Raw genomic sequence first — 10,848 nt, forward strand, 5'->3', positions numbered from 1 at the left:
ACCAGAGTATGGCAGGCATGGTTTTTCTTTCTCTGGTTGTTGAACTGCTGGTGACTGCTAGCCTACTGAGCCTGCCAGGCAACCAGGAGTAAAAATTAATAGCCCATACACGTAATATTCTTGTCCTGGTCACTCTGACTACTGATTTACCCACAAATGTATAGTCATAATACCCTGAACTGGCAAGCTGAGGTGAAATCCAGAAAACATGATGAGCATATCAAAGACAAAATTGGAACAGAGAAGATTAGCTTGGCCCTGCACAAGGATGACATGCAAAATCAAAGACAAACAGCAAAAAGGCCAGGAAAATAGATTATTTCAGGGGATAAGAAGAAATCTAAATAATTCTACTCCAAATGAGCTTGTATGCATGTTCTAATCTTCTCATGTTGTATTTCATGTTCAGTAACACTTTTAGTAATCTTCACAACAGACATATATTATGGGCATTTATTCTTTATTGTATAATTTAGGATATTTAGATTAATCAAATACTTTATTCAGTGTTATCCACATGCCAATTTGGTAATAATATTATTTCCTTTTAATAATAATAATAATAATAATAATTATTATTATTATTATTATAACAGTGTGTAACATTTGTATAGTACCTTTCTAACACTTACAAAAAAGAAAAGAAAAGAAATAGAGTAAAGTAATAGGAAGAAGAAAGAAAACCACCAGTTGACCAGTACCAAACAGAAGTTTGAAAAGTTAATATTTCGTTTTTTGTGAGGAGGTTTAATGTGTACTGAACATGTGGCACGAACTCTAACAGCTGAGTTTTGATTGTATGTTAAAGCCTTCTTAGGGATTTGGTAAAGAGTAAGACAAGGTAAAGAGAATTACACTGAAAAAATAAAATCTGACAGAATCTGTAAGAACCTAGCAAAAACAAATCTGTGATTTTTACACAAAAAAAGAAATTATTAGAATTACTTAATTGCTTCTGTACTAAAGTTCTGTACTAAATCAATTCAGTTCATATGCAGCTAAAACTCAAAGTGTATATTTTACTTATCTTACTGGGTTGAATTTAATATCATTTTGCAAGTGCTCACAAAACTAGAATAAAGACATAGTATTTACTTGATGACTGACTGTATACTAATGTAAGGGAGTGGTTTTAGAACTCAGTTTGCATATGCATTTGCAGAACTTTAACCTGTGTTAATTCTGAGTGTTGTGGATGAGATGTTTTCAGTATTTCTTGTTTTTGTGTTGGCTTTAAGGTCTAAAGCTATTGTATTATGAGATGTTTTGAAAGATCCAGTGTTTCGGTAAGGTTTTCATGGTTCACCCTCTTTGTGTTTCTCAGTCAGGTGTATGGTTTGTGTGTGTATGTGCAGGTCAGTTAAGTAGTTGTCTTGCGTCCTGCCAGTTGAGTGTTTATGAACGCTGGTGTGAGTGCATTTTCTCACAGGAATGCTACTTCTGGTTGGAACTATAAGGTGTTAGTGATCATTAAGTAGTAATGATAACTTTTGGTTGATGTGTATTTTTTACAGTGTTGAGATTTACAGTATATAGTTCATTTGAGCTTTCTTGCATAAAAACAAAGGAATAAAATTTTGATTCACTTGTTGTATTTGTGCAATTTAACTCAAGTTTAAATTTACTTATATAATAAAGAAAACTCCTTCTTAAATTAACGTCTATTTAACATTTTTAATGAGAATAATCCTTGGTGGCATGTAAACTTTACTTAAACTATTCTCAGTTAAATTTAAGATTTAAGATTTTATGTGTGGACATTATCATGCTTTTCTTGAGTAAATCTCACTCTGATATTTTTTTGTGTGTACAGTAATCTATGCGTGATATTATGAAAGCATGAAGCAGGGTTTCAGCATCTTTTGAACTAAGTAATTTTCAAATATATCGTCTAATGATTATATTTATTGATATTTTGCTCACCTGAACTTAATTGTAGATGTTCATTTTATCCTGAAAATAAGGCATTCATCTAATATTTACTATGTGTGATAAGCAAATGTAGTAACAGGACAAGCTGGAAGAGGCCAGGCATTTGTACATGATGGAATTACAATTTGACACAGACTGCAATTCATTTAATAATTGAAAAACCACAGACAGCTTGCCGTCCATGTAACACGAGCCAAGATCTTGCTGCAATTGAGTTGGTTATTGATTCCGGCCTGAGGAATGAGAAATTCTTCCAGCAAAAGGGCTTACTTTGGGAAAAATGCAAAAGCTGTAATTTAGCTTGACAGATTGCAAAAAAACAGGGACATGATTTTCTTTCAGATTACATTAATCTCCCAAATGTTGACAAAAAGTAGTTCGTTAATATTTTAGCTTGGACACACTTGGCAGAATGTCTTAAATTGTCAGATGTTGCTTGAACAAAGTCACTTTGTGTGTTTTCCAATTGTGTTTATGGTCTGACATTTAAACAGATTGATTATTAAATTATGAGTTTAGAAGTTTCAGAAGCCAATTTTAATTGCTTTTGATACGTTCAGGACTTCATTCATTTTCCTTTCCCACAAGTAATTGATTATCCAGATTCAGTCTTTAGAATACTCTGGCTGTTCTTCTGCATTGTTCTGCCTTTTTCCTGAGCAGATTGAAAACTTTCACTGAATGTTAACTTTCTAAAGAATTTCTGAATGCATTTGCAGCTGCTGTGTCTGACAAAAAAGAGCAAAGCAATGACAACTGCATGAGCGCTCTTCAAAAAATGGTTAAAAGATGATTGCTGGATGAATTGGGTGCTTGAACAGAATAGAGTGTGTTGGATGGCTATCGCACAGCTTTACAGAGCATTAAAAAATATAATATTGAATATCATGTTGAGAGATTATATAAAGAGTCATTTATATCTGTAAACATTGCTAAAATGATTTTGATTCGCTGTAATAATAAGTAACCTTTTCCATTTTGTATAAAATGAGCATCATGTGATACTCATAGCCAGTTCATTCAATACACAATATATGATAATATATACGGAATATAAAATAATTTAATCGTTGTGATGTTTATAGCAGGCAAAGGAAACATTGATATTAATGCAATATTACATGAAAGTCACTACAGTACAACTATTATTATGACCACATCACCATCTAGTGGTGTCAGTAAGAAGGGTCTTGCTAGTGAGAAAAAGAGTTTGTGTGGGATGTTCATTCATTCATTCATTCATTCATTCATTCATCTTCGGATGGCCAGGTTTGTGGTAAATCCTAAGTCTATCCTGGGAACACTGGGCATGAGGCAGGAATACATCCTGGATGGGACAAGATTCTATCACAGGGCACCATGCACACACACACACACACACACACATACACACAATATCACACACTCATTCACATGCATGGGGTAATTTAGCTTAGCCACTTTAGCTAATGGCATATTTTGGGAGGTTTGAGGAACTCGGAGAGGAAACCCACGTAGACATGAAGAGAACATGCAAAAGTCCACACGGACCCAGGCTCAGGATCAAATCACGGATCATGCCAAGGGTTAATATTTATACCTCAATGTTCAATTTTCATTTATTTGTTTGTTTTATGTTTGTTTGTTTGTGATTTCCCTATTGTTTCCATTTTTTTCCTTTTTTTTTTTTTTGGTGAACCATGTCATAGCATGGGTCCCCCCCAAAAAAACAAAAACCAAAGAGAAACCAAATGCCATAGAGTAATCATAAACAAACAGTTCTCTTCCTGAAATATAGTTGACAAAATGACAAGGAACTTTTGGAAAGTTGTTTTTAGGTACTGTTGCTGTAACTTCAAATTAACCTTCCCATAACATTCCTGTAACTTTTTTCATGCTCACATAACAGGAAGATACCAAATAAGTATTATTTTTCAGACTACAAACTAATGTTCCATGAATGTTCCTATACATTCTCATATTCGCTGATTTTAGATTTTTTTTTTAAATATACAAGCTATTATTCCTTGTGCAGAATTTCCGATACAAATAATAAATAATGGTCACTAATTATACAGAAAAAATTATGATTTTCTCATATATCTTGCATTAATCATATATATAACTGTTGTTATACTCTAACTATTAGGGCTGAGCAATAAGTAAAGGATTACCTAATGCTACTGTAACAAACCACAGCAGCTGCTTTGACTCATTCAACTTGTCACATCTTTGAAACATTAATGACACTTTCTTTTCCTGTCTCCTGTAATAATTATATTTTACAAATGCATATCATATTTATTTATTCGTGTATTTACAGCGTGAAATATAAGCTTGCTGTCATATATCGTCCTGCACCCTCAATCCCTTCCCACAGTCCCTTCAAAACACCTGTAAATAACATGATATTTAATGTGCAGACTAAAATCAAATTGTGCAAACTCAATGCAAGCAGAAGGATTTGATTCATTAGTAATGTATGATTAAACTATTATCACCAAAATCAAACTGTTTCTGTTTTTAGTAACCTGAATGTGTATGCTTTTTAGTAGCAATTATTTGTATTTATCTACAATGACATTAATGCCAAGTAAGGTTTTGACATTTATAGTTCTTTTAATATTTGCTGTATAAAACATCCATGAATAATTTGTGATTGTTAAATGAGCTCCATTTTGGCTGCAATTATGTGTCACTGGAGCTTGTTTAATTTCAGGCTCTCTAGATGTCCTTGCCAGCGTGTTCGCCTGCCAATTTCATCTGAAAGCAACAGATGTGCCAGTGCTTTGTTTGTGTCATAAAAATATGCCAGTCACATGGACAGTGCTCGTGCAGGCACAAAGTAAAGGTAGTAAATCATCGTAAATATTTTTCAGGATCCACTTGTGCCCTGTCACTGCAAATCAATACAAAGTCCTTTATCTTATGATGAAACATTTCTATCTAGGAGGTGAAAAGTGTACAAAACACAAAAAGTACTCCTACTGTCATAATAATTCACATGAGCAAAACTAAGTGTAGTGATCGAGGCAGTTACTCAATAACAGTAAATAGGTCATCTGATGGAAAAAACAATAAGGAATTTCTGTACAAATTACTTTTTTTTTTATTTGTCTGCAATTGACACAACTAATCTGAAAATATTGTAAATCTGAGGAATGTGTTTTTGAGCAATTATGTTATCTAACTAAGTGGGCTACTGTATGCTAAAGCGAACATCACCTCCGTTATCAATAGTATGTAAAGAAATATATCGTTAGCTGGATAACTACTTTAGTCAAATGCTGTTGGGTTTTCAGGAGATTGTTAGTTTCATTAGCTCACTAGCTATCTAGCTTATGTTGTTGTTGTTCCTCTTTCGGCTGCTCCCTTTAGGGGTCGCCACAGCAGATTATTGGTTTTTACGCCAGATGCCCTTACTGACGCAACCCTCCCCAATTTTATCTGGGCTTGGGACCGGCACTGAGAGCGCACTGTTGCATGCAACCCCAGTGGCTAGGGCTGGTTCCCTGACCAGTATTCGAACCCGGGCCACAGTAGTGAGAGCGCTGAGGCCTAACCACTAGTCCTCCAGGGAGCAGCTAGCTAGCTTATGTTAATCCTGACACATTATCCTGAGCATTACCTATAGGCTGTAGGAGCACTTAGATGTACAGTATTTAACACAATATGCAATCGCTACTGAACATTATATTTAACCCTTTCTAGCAGTGCACTGGCATTCCATTCCGCTGGAGAAATGGAAATTGACTTAATGGACATTTTCAATCAGTATAAACAAAGGAATTATTTTTTCGCCGCAAGTCTGTTGTAAGATTAGTCAGGATACTGTTTGGTTTCTGTGTGTAGAGCATTGTGACTCTGGGTTTAGCTGCTGGTGAGCAGGGCGATGGAAAATGGGAGGAGTTTGAGCCCCCTGCTGGGCAAACAATTCACACCTCTCCACACTAACATTGATAGTAAAATGCTTTGCACAACTGCCACAATAAAATTCTGACATTAAAAAAAGAAATACTTATGAAAGCCTGCAAATTCTTAAAGCCCTGAGTGTCTACCTTTATATGAGCCATTAACCACTACTGTGAAATGTGACATCACAAATAAATTCAATGCTGAACATGGCACCCCCAAAACAGGTGGAAATTCCTTTTTTTGGCCTCTGCTAAAAAGAGTTAATACAGAGCTTTCGTAGAATAAAATATCAAAAGGTCTGGCTAGCTAGTCTAGTCTCACTCAGCTAGCTAATGGCTTACCTCTACATGTTTCCACAAATTGGAATGCTGATATCCTCAGTAGTTTTGGCTTGCATAATTTGCAGATCATTATTACACTGCTTCATCTGAAGCATTTAAAACTAAAGACACCTGATAAATTGGGCCAGAGATGCTCATTTGTCTTCACTGACTGAGACAGTGTCAATGACAGTGTAGATTTCAGCCAGAAACTGCTTTGATTGGTTCTTGAAATTGAATTATTTAAAATTTGCACATACTGGCTTTGTTACATACTTGGCTTACAGTCTTCGGAGTTTAATAATTCTAATGTGTAACAAAGATAAAAAAAATATATAGCAAAGTTGTTTGTTTTATAGAAACAAACAAACAAACAAAAAAAAACTCAAGTAAAATACTACTGAAAGAAGTGCTACTACTAAAAGCCATGTACACGAGTACTGTAACGTGTTCTACACTGTAGTTGGTTACTTTCCAGCCCTGGCATTTGCTGTCATTATGTAGGAGGAAAAATCATTTTCCATTTCATGTAGAATTTTAACTATCAAAATTCTCAACTGCAATATAAAATCCATTATGTTGTTAATACAAGATGCAAATATCCGAAAATGAAAGCTGGAATTCTGATCTATCGTCTCATATTCATCTTTCAATCTCAAACCCAGTGTCTTCAGTGTATAGCAAAAACAAAACAATTGGCCTTGCTGAGAAAGCAGTTCTGTTGTGCTACAGGCAGATGGAGACACAGTCACATTAATCACGTGTGTTCGTTTATTTGCACACAAGTGTCTCTGAATAATTATATCTGCCTTCATGGATTAGCACAGACAGCATGCTAAAACATATAATGCAACCCAGCAAGCTGCTACTTTGAGCAGATTTGGTGTCTTTTATTAAAAACCTGTTTTCACTTGATATCTTTTTCTGGAATAAAAATAAAAATGAGACTGCAGCGAGTCTGCCAGCCCCAGACGGGTGTGTTTTTGGCATGTGTCTAATGTGGAAGAAGGCTCATGTTTTGAAGTAGCGTGATGTGCTGCGAGGAGCTGCTCAGGAGCCTTTTCCACCTGTGGAGACAGCTGGATGAGGAGGGCTAAATTTAGGCGAGCGTCTGCAGTGCTGGGTCTGGGAGTCCCAGCCTCTCTCCTGCCTGTCACACTGTCTCTCTTCATTAGACAGAGGGGAGCTTGGGGACCATGGGAAAGTCAAACAATCATTTAAGCACGAACGTGGCTCTATTTCCACAGCCTTCCGCTGCTCTTTCTGCTGCTGAGGGGAGCCTGTGCACAATGGCAGGATCCCATCCCTATTCAGACACTGTCAGGCACTGATTCACGTATTCTTTTCACGTCACTCAGGCAATAATGACAAAAATTTCCTCTTTTTGAGGAGCCAGTTGGCTCCCCACCATGCCAAGCTTTAGTTAGGCCTAGCTGGACTGACATTTTGGCTCCACTTTCAATATTTGGCTTTTGCCTTCATTGTCTGTTGAACTTGAAATGGCTTGTTTAAGCTCAAGCCTGGGAGAGAATTCACACCATAAATATTGCATTTGCATAACATCTGCACCTATAGGAGGAAGGAAATAGAAGGGGAAAGGCATAAACATTTGTATGGCAAGTTGCGACAGAGCTGTTTAGCTTGGCAGATTATACACAGCCTCCAGTGCATGAAAGGCTTGTGATGGAGCTGTTGAGAGAATGTTGTGGTTGAATGGCAATCGGAGGTGAGCGACTTGATCTTATGTATTGTTCTGTGGAATTAGGATCACACATTAGGGCTGTGATGATATCTGACACAAACACAGACAATCTTAAAAAGTGGTTATCACCATCACTCATAATTACCACTTTATTAGGAACACCTATATATTCATGCACATTCATGCACAAGCTTCAGTTCGTGTTAATATCAAACATCAAAATGGGGAAAAATGTGATCTCTGTGTCTTTGACCGTGGCATAGTTGGTGCCAGATGAGCTGGTTTAAGTATTTCAGAAATTGTGTTTCCCCTGGGATTTTTATGTACAATGTTCTCTAGAGTTTACAAAGAATGGTGTGAAAAGCAAATACCACTGAGTGAGCGGTAGTTCCGTGGGTGGAAACATGTTGTTGATGAGAGAGGTCAGAAGAGAATGATCAGACTGGTTTGAGCTGACTCAAATAACCACTCTTTATAACCACGGTGAGCAGAAAAGCATGTTAGAAAGAACAACACGTCGAACCTTGAGGGGGATGGGCTACAACAGTTGAAGACCACATTGGGTTCCACTCTTGTCAGTCAAGAAGAGGAATCTGAGACTACAGTGGGTACAAGTTCATCAAAACTGGACAGTTGAAGATTGTCGTCTGGTATTTTTCCAATCTTTAGCTGTCCAGTTCTGGTGAGCTGTGCCCACTGAAGCCTCAGATTCTAGATTACAGTATATATAATGATATAAAATACTCAATATGAATGAAAACACATCTGAGATCTGTTCCTTCTTTAAAAAGTAACCAAGGCCACAACTTGCTCTAAGTACATGGCAACACTCAAAACTTTAGCGAAAAAAGGAAACATTCCAGCAGCAACGTTAACAATGTGGGTGGAAAATCCTCAAGGACGAGCTTAATTAATGGAAGTAATTAAGTGTCCTTTATCTTAAAGAAGGACAAATGGTGTTTCCATAGTCTCTCGGTAAAATGGCCAATTGAAATAATTGAATAACGTCTGTGGGGGGAATTTTAAGTGATAATATATCCTAATTTGGCAAACAAGTCAATGGCACTAGATGGCTTTATTACTTCCTGCTGCTAGTTCTCAAGCTGTCTGCTCCTCAGTCAAATCTGGAGAATGCTTTTCAAACTTTCAGCTGTCTGAAAGTGCCAAATCCTGAGGATCAGACACGTTAGGTTTCTGCCAGAGCAAGATTTCAGGTGCTGTCATGAAACTCAGAGATTAAATGATACACTTGAATCTAAGTCAAATGTGAAATGGTTTTTCAAAACAGTTTTTCACGTTTTGTTGTCATGTTAATATGGTTTCCATGGCACTGGAAGGCAACAAATGGAGCTTTGAATGCCATCCATCTTTCAGAACACAGAAATAAATACTGAAGAAGCTAACATGTAGTTTCATGTTTAAACTTTATGACCTTAGTTCTACAAGGTTCTATTTGAGTGAAGAGCCGTTTCGAGATATGGGATATGAAAATTGTGATATTCCAGCTATCAAAACGTTCATGTTCTGTGTTTTCACAACTCAGTTGGGCTACACTTTAGGGTTACTTTAAATTTACATTATAACTCAATTAGAAAGTAAAGATTACAATCAAATACTGTTTGGCTTTGTTAGGTTGTATTTGGCTGTTTCTTAATGAAATTAATTTGATTACATACCTAATAAATGGTTGTAAACTCATTAGACCACATTATGATCATATATGCCCTTCAACTTGTATTTTTCTGAATATATTCTCAAAGAACTAAAGTACAACATATTTCAAATATTTAATATTCAAATACAAGATATTTCTTTTTAAAATCTGAAGTGGTTCCTCAACAAGATTTGAACATTTTACCTTGAAGTTGTGCACAAGCATGTCTATATCTGTAGTTAAAAGTTACTTTCTTCTCTGGCTTGCCATACTAAGGCTTCAAGTAGGTTCATTTTTCTCAGAGTATAGATGGTTGGATATTGGATAGTGATTAGCCATGGCCTCCTATGTTGCATTCATTATATGATTCATGATGGTATTCATCTTGGATGATGATGTGTGAGTTTCCTTTTTTCCAATATTACACCCAAAACTGATGCTATAATAATAATAATAATAATAATAATAATAATAATAATAATACCGCAGAAGAATGAAGTATTTCCTCAGTGCTGATATTTACAGTATGCATTAGCTCATTTTCAACCAAAATGCCAGACAGAACCACATAATACTGAGCTTAAATATTGTTCAGTTCCTACAATTATACTTCAGCTGCACTATAGCATAGACAATGCCATGATACTGAGTCTGCGGTTTCTTGTGATGACAAGTGATATCAACAAGGAAATACACGTTCTTCACATCTCGCAAATGAGAGACTACTCATGCCTAGTTTAGATTATGAGTCAGTGTGATAGCAGTAGGTTTTTTCAGATTTCTGCACTCACTCTGTTTCTGAAGGAGAACTGAGAACAGCCGTGTGAGACAGCTCTGAAAGGGCTCGTGCCAAGGTGCCATTAGTAGCTCCAGCACACGCTGACACAGGCCAGAGTACCAACAGTGAAGTCTTTAAGAGCTTGTCAACACCACAAAATGAATTAAGTGCTGAAGGCTGTTCCCATGGTGTTGTTTAAAATTATGGCCCACACTCCAGTGTTCAGTGGATGCGTTAACAAAGGAGTAAAGTCATCCATCCATATACAAGAATACACTGGGACAACATAGAGAACCTCCAGGATCTTGGTGTAACCTCCAAACTTGACCTTGACAGGAGTTCTTTCTACAGGCATACACATAATGCAGTCAAGAGCAGCATTTAAATTGAGCAGGAGTATGATTAATGTAAACAGCAAGTAGTGCTAAGCTCCTGCACCTTAGTCTTATGGGCATATAAATCATTTCCAATAGCATCTTTAACCATTTAACTATATGATGTGCTAAGTCACACTGACAGACAACCGAGCCAGATAGATTCTAGCAATGCTAATCCCATAAATCCTACA

General features: G+C 36.4%; 1 pseudogene; it reads left to right on the forward strand.

The window, feature by feature from the left end:
• The first annotated feature begins 206 nt into the window (after window positions 1–206).
• LOC113544193 (uncharacterized) lies at window positions 207–304 on the forward strand (annotated as a pseudogene).
• The last annotated feature ends 10,544 nt before the right edge of the window (window positions 305–10,848 follow it).

Source organism: Pangasianodon hypophthalmus, chromosome 17 (assembly GCF_027358585.1).
Source record: "Pangasianodon hypophthalmus isolate fPanHyp1 chromosome 17, fPanHyp1.pri, whole genome shotgun sequence".
Classification (NCBI taxonomy): domain Eukaryota; kingdom Metazoa; phylum Chordata; class Actinopteri; order Siluriformes; family Pangasiidae; genus Pangasianodon; species Pangasianodon hypophthalmus.